This window comes from Sceloporus occidentalis, unplaced genomic scaffold (assembly GCF_023333645.1).
Source record: "Sceloporus occidentalis isolate IW3139 unplaced genomic scaffold, rSceOcc1.0.p SCAF_26, whole genome shotgun sequence".
NCBI lineage: Eukaryota > Metazoa > Chordata > Lepidosauria > Squamata > Phrynosomatidae > Sceloporus > Sceloporus occidentalis.
The window spans coordinates 13,332,522-13,341,246 of record NW_028317006.1 but is presented as its reverse complement, the minus strand read 5'-3'; positions in this window follow the sequence as shown (position 1 = coordinate 13,341,246).

Below are 8,725 nucleotides of genomic sequence, written 5' to 3'. Positions count from 1 at the left end.
AGGGGTTCTCAAACTGCGGCCCTCCAGCTGCTGCAGGACTACATCTCCCATAATGCTCCTTCAGCTAAGGGGCTGGCTGAGGAGTATGGGAGATGGAGTCCTGCAGCAGCTGGAGGGCCGCAGTTTGAGAACCCCTGATCTAAGCGATATCTGTTTCGGCTGACAAGAAGTCTCAGTGACTGTAGGAGAAAATAGTTTTTCTCTCAACAGCTGTTGTTCAGTCTTCCGGCCGTCAGAATAAAAGTTCCTGGAGTGAGATGGAGTATGAGACCTTGAGATGGGCAAATGAAATCTTCCTGATCTAGATCCATTTACCATACTCCCAGTGGCCAATCTGGAACTACTAGGATCACTGATTCTTGTTCTTCTGCTCTTCTGATTTTCTTTATTACCCTGGAGATGGGGGGGGGGGGGTTATATTGAAAATTCTCAAAAAAGTTTGAGAGAAAGCATCCACAGCTTAGTGGCTGATCTTCTAAATTCATGGTTAAGATGGAAGAAACGTGGGTGTTGATCCCAGAGGCCATCAGGTCAATCTCGGGTATACCCCATCTTTGGATGATTAAATAAAAAACTTTGCTGTAAGATAACCATTGCCCCGAGCGTATAAAAAAAAAATCTACCTGATGATTCGACTGACATGAATAGCTGACAGGAAAATAGAATGAGCTTCCGCTCTGCTTAAGATAGGCCACCACCGGCTGATTGATCATATCAGGACTTTCCAGCTAGCTAAATCAGCCAATGAGGGAGAGATTTCTCCACAGCCAACATCTCAACGCAATTGGAGGGTAGCAGGAATTTTCTTAGTGACCAGTAACCTTGGGCATTTCGTTCTTGATAGAAGTCACCCTGTCCTTTGCCACTTAGGTTTGTAGCCAAGATCTCTTTGTCTAGAGTAGACCAACATTTCCTTGCTGAGAGCAGGTTAGGTTGAAGCCATCAGGGGAGGGATGATCTGATCTGCTCTAGAAATTACACAAAACCTACAGACAAAAATGGCTACATAGAATATACAAGTTGCCACCATCCATTGTGGCTCAACAATATACCAAAAGGACAACTAATGAGAGTGAAACGCAATTGTTCAAAACAGGAAGACTTTAATCTTAAAGCAGAAGAAATAACACAGAAGTTTCGGGAGAAAAACTATCCCTCCGAGAGGTTATATAGCAGCCTTCGGCAGGTACAACAGATAGATAGAAACCAGTTATTAGAAGGAAAGAAAAAAGATAGGAATGAAGAGGATAAGAAAGATTTTAGTTTTTCTTTTTTTTACAAAATACAACTCCCAAGCACATAAGATAAAAAGGATTCTGGGAAGCCATTGGCATATACTGAAGAACGATTGTGTTCTTGGGAAAATACTCCCAAAAAACCCCCAGATAATCTATAAAAAAAGCAGACACTTTAAAAACCATGTTGGCCCCGAGTGTACTTCCTAAGATGACTAAACCACAAATGATTGGTAACTTCCTTGGCACAAAACCCAAAGGTTTTTTTTACATGTGGACACTGTAAAATGTGTACCCATTTGCCCCAAAAAACTGACAGCTTTTTAGGGAATAACACAGGTATAACATATCACATCAAGCACTCAAAAAATGTTGTATACCTTTTAGAATGCCCTTGCGGGTTACAATATGTTGGCAGAACCATTCGCCCTCTGAAAGAACGCATCCTGGAACATATAGGGAATATTAGGAACCAAAACACCAAACAGTGTACCTAAACATTGCAACTCTTGTTCACGTTTCTCCCCAGAAACATTAAAAATTATTGGCATAGATTGGGTACCCCCCAATTGGAGAGGAGGCAGCAACGTGGAACATCTCTCCAAGAGAGAAACTGAATGGATTTTTAAATTAAAAACTTTTAAAAAAGGTGGCTTAAATCTGGAAATGGATATTTTGTCCTTTTTATAACGACCTCCATTCTCTGTCCTTATTCTAGTTCTTTTTTTGAATTGGGTGTCCTTCATATTTATAAACTCCCATACAAATCAAGAAAGCAACATACATAAAAAGTTAAAATATATATAAAATTAAATATTGCACTTACCTTTTTTATGATGTCAGCTTCCATGTTCCCACTTCCCACTTCCATGATGTGGACACGACTGACTTACTAAACTTATACCGATCCTTCAGCATCTTACTCACCTTTTTGCCCCATTAGATTTATTTTTCTTCTGCTCCTTTTATAAGAATGATCATTGTATACATATATAGATACCCATGTCCAAACTATAAATATATTTGATCTATTTTTTTCCCTTTGCTTTTTCTTATATGAATGGTCATTATATATACGTATAGATGTCCCCGGCCAAACTATTGACATACCAATCAACCTCATCTACCCTCTTTTAAAAGAATTAATCGTCCTATACATGTATGTCTCTAATATACACTGTTTACACACGTTTTTAATAGAATATACATAATCCACATAAATATCATCTCCTTATATATCGTCCCCCCCGTGATCTAAAACATAACAAACACCATCATGCGCATGAATTAAATCTTTATTTTTGTTCTTCCTGGGATATGTGATCCCTTACTTCATATAGACGAAAGGAAACTTATACATCCGATACATAATCCGATCCCGATGACCGAAAGATCTAAGAGGGCGGATGAATGAAACACGCGATGACGTGCCGGGAAAGACGCACGACGCACCAAAGACGCACGGAACGAAGGAAACGCGGTTGACGCGCCCGGGCGAACATAAAAACACGAACACCACTGGGTCACGAATATACCTCCTGAGGAAGCTCTTGACCGGCGAAACGCGTAGAGGACTGTTTACCTTGGACTTTATTCGATTTTTTACGACTTGTTACCTATGCATATTTTACATTTTTTATTCATCTCGGACAGACTTTGTTAAACACTTATATAGTGTAGTTTGCCGATCAGTGAATTGTAAGGGCATAGCCCTAGATTAAATTATTTATTTTATTGCATCTATCCACTGTTTTTTTTCATACCGATCAATTCATAATTACTGAACATACACCATTTATCACATTTTTAATAATTTAATATAATTTATTTACACAAGCACTAGCACTTTATAAACATCTATACTGGAACATTAAAGAAACATCTTTCTGGACCCTGGGTTCCAGTACAGCCACACCAGGAACTTCGTTTGGAGACCAACACCACTTCAGGACAACTAACCTGATGCGCTTGATATTCTTCATCCAAATGTCAAGGAACATGAAGGGTGGTACGATATACGCGCTAAAGACTGATGTATATTGTGAGTGCAACCATTGAAGTCTTGTGTTAAAACTCCAGGAACATTTTTTACTGTATCACACTATTTTTTTCTTTTTGTTCTTTATTCATTTTATTTTTATATGAGAGATTCGCGATCGTGTGTTTCCAAGCACCCCTAGACGGAAGTCAATTTTTGAGGGATGATCTGACACAGATAGAAAGTTGGACATGATGGTCTTGAAAAAAAAGACCTGTCTCAATGCTGGAGAATAAACCGTTAAAGAACCCCCATGTGCTGAGACCCGGGTGCCATTTTCCCTATGAGGGACATACATCTAATTAAATTTAAGAACCCTAATTTGTGAGAAGGAGAAGGTTCTCTATCTTGGAGGGAGGAAAAAACTTATCCAAGAGAAGACTCTGGAACGTGATTTGATGAGGGGGTAGGGTATTGGACTTCCCCAATTTAAAAGTGACATGCCTTTGCATGGTAGAGGCTTTCTCTACTCGGATTATATAATCGTCCAGGTAAGGTAGAACAGAGAGTGCTTAAATGAGCTGAAACGAGCTTGATGAAGACTCTTGGGGCTGATGGAAGAGCCCCATGGAAGGGCCATCCTAAGGAAACATTGATGAGAGGGTTGTATAGGCGCGTGACGGTGAGCATCCCTTCAATCTATGCTGCACAGGGTCTCTTGACTTTCCGGTCTCCATTTTGAACTTGATATATTTGAGGTGTCTGTTTAGGAACTGTAGACCTATAGTTAGGCTGAAATTTCCTGAATTTCCCTAAACTTCTTTATTGGGTATAAACTGGAATGGGTTACACCCAGAGTTGTTAAAATAGCCTTGAAGGGCCCTGGCAACACAGCTGGTTGATTTTTTTAACCAGTCACTACTGGCAGGAGTAGTCCCAGAAAACTGGAACTTGGCAACTGCCGCACCACCGTAAATGTTACATCAGTGGTTGGCGAATTAATGGGAAACCATGCTAAATGAAAGGATTGTTTAATAAATGGTTTGCATGATCAATAACAGCACAGGTTTACTACAGAAAGATCTTGTTAAAGTAACTATTATTTTGACAGGGTTACTAAAATTATAGACCAGGGAGGAGCTGTTGGTATAGCCTATCTAGATTCCAGTAAGGCTTTCAACACTTTCAAAAATGGAAAACGCAATGGTTGAATGACAGGAGGCAGAAGGTGGTAGTTAATGTTTTAGGATCAGAGAAAGGATTTGTTACCAGTGGGACATGACTATTGAACTTTTTAATAGCTATTACAGAAGGTCTTAACTGTATGGTATGTCTTTTTGTAGAAGGTACAAAGGTCTGCAGCAGGGTAGACCTTCTGAGTGGCACAACTCAAATGGTAAATGAAAATAAGTAAATTCAGTCAATTAAAAGCATGACTGAGAGGGTGGCAGCTGCAGTTTAATGTTGATAAACGCAAAATAATGCACTTGGAAAGTAACAATCCCAAGGCAGGATATAGCATTGGGGACATTGTCAGTGCCCAGAAGACAGGGATTTAGGATTAATATTCTCTGATGACCTAAAGGTTAGAAGAATTACAAAAAAAAAAAAAAATCAGGGTCCTGGGAATAGAAAGATGCATTCATAGCAGCAAGAGGTCATGGGGTTTTAGCTGCTTTACAGATCTCTGGTCAGACCTCACCTAGAGTATTGTTTACAGGTCTGGAGAACAGGACTCCAGAAGGATATTGACACATTGGACAGAGTTCAGAGGAGGGTTATGGAAATGGTAAGGGGTTTGCAGGAGAGAAATTATCAGGAAAGACTAAGGGTTCTTGTTATATATAACTTGGAGGCGAGGGGAGATGTGGTAGAAACATTTAAATACTTAAATGAATTTAACAAAGTACAGGAGGCAAGTAAATTGTAAAGTTTATTGTAAAGGCATGGGAATGTTAAAACAAGAGGTCCTAATCTACAACTAGAGGGTCGGAGGCTTGGATGCAATTAAAGGAAGTTTTACTTTACTGAAGCAGAAGAGGATTAAATTTAAACATGCATGAAATAGACATTATGCTATGGGACCAGACCAAGAACTGATATGAGCTTGAGTCCCTTACATTAGGTTAATCATACTGCCTTGTGGTAAACAATAGAATGGCTCAGTATTAATCACCGTGAAATAGTCTGACTAATGGAAGTCTACAGGAACAGAATTCATTAGCATTGCCATCAATGAATCAGTTCAATGTGTGGTTTGAGCAGGGAAAGTCACCCAAAATATCGCACGGTGACATCAGTCTCCAGGTTTGCAGATAGAGAAAGTTTATTGGAATTAGATAAATCAGGTTTTTGTCAATGTTAACTACAATGCTGTATATATATTTTTGTTTAAATCTTTTTATTAGCCTTGGTCACAAAGCAAAGAATGAAAGAAAATACAATATTCGCATGGTCAATAAAAGAATACATCCAGAGCGCAAAGTCATAGACATATACTGATTGCTCATGACAGCAAAGTTTGAGTAGTGCATGGGATGCCAGATTTAGACAAGAGGAACATTAAATAAGAGACTACTCAAATGTACGAATGACCAAGTATATAATGTCGTGACAACAAAGCAATTTTATGTTTTTATACAGAATCGTCAAAAGACTATTCCTGAAGCGGGGGGGGGGGGGGGGGTTGGAAAGGCTAGAGGATAAGAAAGGAGAGAGAGAGAGAAAAAAATAAAATAAAAATTAAAATGTGTGTCTCCAGCCGCCTAGAGGTGTATAGCGGAGTGGACCTCATCGAGTTCCATAAAGGTGGATAGCCAAGGCTCCCAGATGGCCTCAAACTTCGGCATTTCATCTCGCAGGGTAGCTGTCATTTTCTCCATATTGAAAATATGCCAGATATTAGCGTTAATTTCCCCTTGAGTGGAAGAATGCTGTATATTTTATGCTCACAGGGATTTTTTTCCTATAGGACTTGCCCTTTGAGGATCCCATCAAGGACCTTTTTGGGAAAATCAACTAGAAGAATGATAGATTTAAAGTTAGATAATCTATAAGCATGAGTCAATACCAAGTGTCAAAGCTAAATAAACGCATTTTAAACAGGTTATGAAAGAGAAGTTATTAGCATTTTTAGCAGCCTATTTGGAAAAGTACGGCTGTTAGACAGCTGTTTGTGCTGTTTGAAGGGATGTCGGAGGCAACTTTTTCATTATGATAGCACATTATGATAAAATTATTGCTGATACTCAGCTTTGTATTATTTGAATTGAAATTGCTGATTATTTTGAATTTGTTATTTAATGACAAAGGGGGAGAAACAATTTCCACTCCCCACCCTCCCTAATTCTCCTATTTAGGAAAGGCTTTTAACCGCAAGTTCCAAAAAGAAATAATAAGCAGCACAAAAATTTGGAAACTTTTACATCAATACCTGCTGGAATAAAAAGCAGCTTGTATGCATATTGGATAACTTTAACTTTTGTGGGGGGAGGACAGTTGTTGCTGGGCTAAAATGTTACACAATGGGAGACAGAAAGCCTCAAAAGCTGGGGACGGGGACGGGGGGGACTAAAAAACCACATACATAAGGGAACTTTCACGGAGAACTGACCTCAGCAGTGTCAGGGGTGTTATATGTCAAGAAGCGGCTTTTCTATACATGTGTTCAGAATAAGTAAGTGAACCATTCGGAATTACCAACAGTTATGTATACATTTGTCCTTAAATATGATTATCTTCATCTAAATTGCAAAAATAAACAAACACAGTCTGTTTAAACCCCTTAACGACCAATGACGTGCCAGGCATGTCACAGAAAAACAAACAATTACGGACCAATGACGCGTCACATGGTGTTAACTAATAACACACAAATTGTTGCTCTTGTCCATATTAAAAAAAAAAAATGTATACATTGTACAGCCAACACACTGTATTTGCAGCATGCTCACACTGTTTGGTAGGCCTCATATTATACATTTGTATTATTTGAGCCTGAGACTAGCTTAGCGCACCGACATTTTTTCTTTTCCCTCTTGTCCATATTTAATACATCATTCAAAGATTCACAGCGTGGGTTGGAAAATGTGTGTGAACCCCTAGGCCAGGGGTGTCCAACCTGCGGCCCTCAAGCTGCTGCAGGACTACATCTCCCATAATGCTCTTTCAGCTAAGGGGCTGGGGGAGGAGTATGGGAGATGTAGTGCTGCAGCAGCTGGAGGGCCGCAGGTTGGACACCCCTGCCCTAGGCTTATCACTTTAACAAAAGCTAATTGGAGTCAAGAGTCCAATCGATGAAACAGGATTGGATGTGTATTTTTAGAGCTATTTTGTCATTAAAAAAAAAGACATTTTGCGCAGCTTTCTTATAATTATACTCGTAATACCTTTTTCCGCTGGGGCAATAGATCCGGCAAGCTTTTGGGCAATCTTCTCCGTCACTCTAAGTCTAAGTGTCATAATGTAACTCGGCTCCAGGACACTTCCCGAACCTAGTAAAATTATGCAACTCTTTGCTAAGTACTTTGAGGATTTTTACTCCTCAGAATCCAATGACCCCGACATGATGCTTCAAATGTTTAGGCAGGCTAATATTCCAAAACTGTCGCCTGCGGACCGCGAGCGTTTTGTTAAGCCGTTTACCCCTCCTGAAATTGCCGCTGCTATAAAATCCCTTCCTAACGGCAAATCCCCAGGCCCAGATGGCCTGGGGGCCGAATACAATAAACTTCTTTCTATGTGCCTGCCGACACATCTTACTGACGTTTATAACGGATTTCTGCAAGGAAGGATTCCCCCGAGGGAATTTACAGCCTCCCGCATCATAGTCCTTCCCAAACCTCACAGGGACCCTACCTTGCTCTCCTCCTATCGCCCCATTTCCTTGTTGAACCAAGATCTAAAAATATATACCAAAATTATGGCCTCTCGATTGCAACCTATTCTAATGAAACTCACCTCCCCCTCTCAAACTGGTTTTGTTAAGGGGCGCCACTCCACTCAAAATATTAGAGGCCTTATCTCAGCTATCCTTACTGCCAAGCTTACAAATAGTAAGGCCTCTATCGTAATTAGTTGTGATGCTGATAAGGCATTTGATAGAATTTCCTGGCCCTACCTTGTTAGTTTTTTTAAATTCCATCATTTTGGTTTACGCTCAGGTTACGGAGAATAATATGAATTCCCGTTGGTTCTCCCTTGGCAGAGGTACTCGTCAAGGATGTCCCCTGTCCCCTCTACTTTTGAATCTGGCAATTGAACCTCTAATACGTGTCATTGAGCGTTCCGCCGAGCTTCAGGGAATCAGGGTGGGTGATGTTGAACTAAAGATTGCTGCCATTGCTGACGATCTTTTGTTGTATCTTTCTAACCCCAAAGCAGCGATGCCTTACCTACTTAACTTATTTGATCAATTTCATAGGGCCTCGGGTTTCTTGATAAATAAGCTTAAGACTGAGGCGCTTCCCATTTTCCCCCAGGCTAAGCGCGGATGGGGTAGGTCATTCCCCTT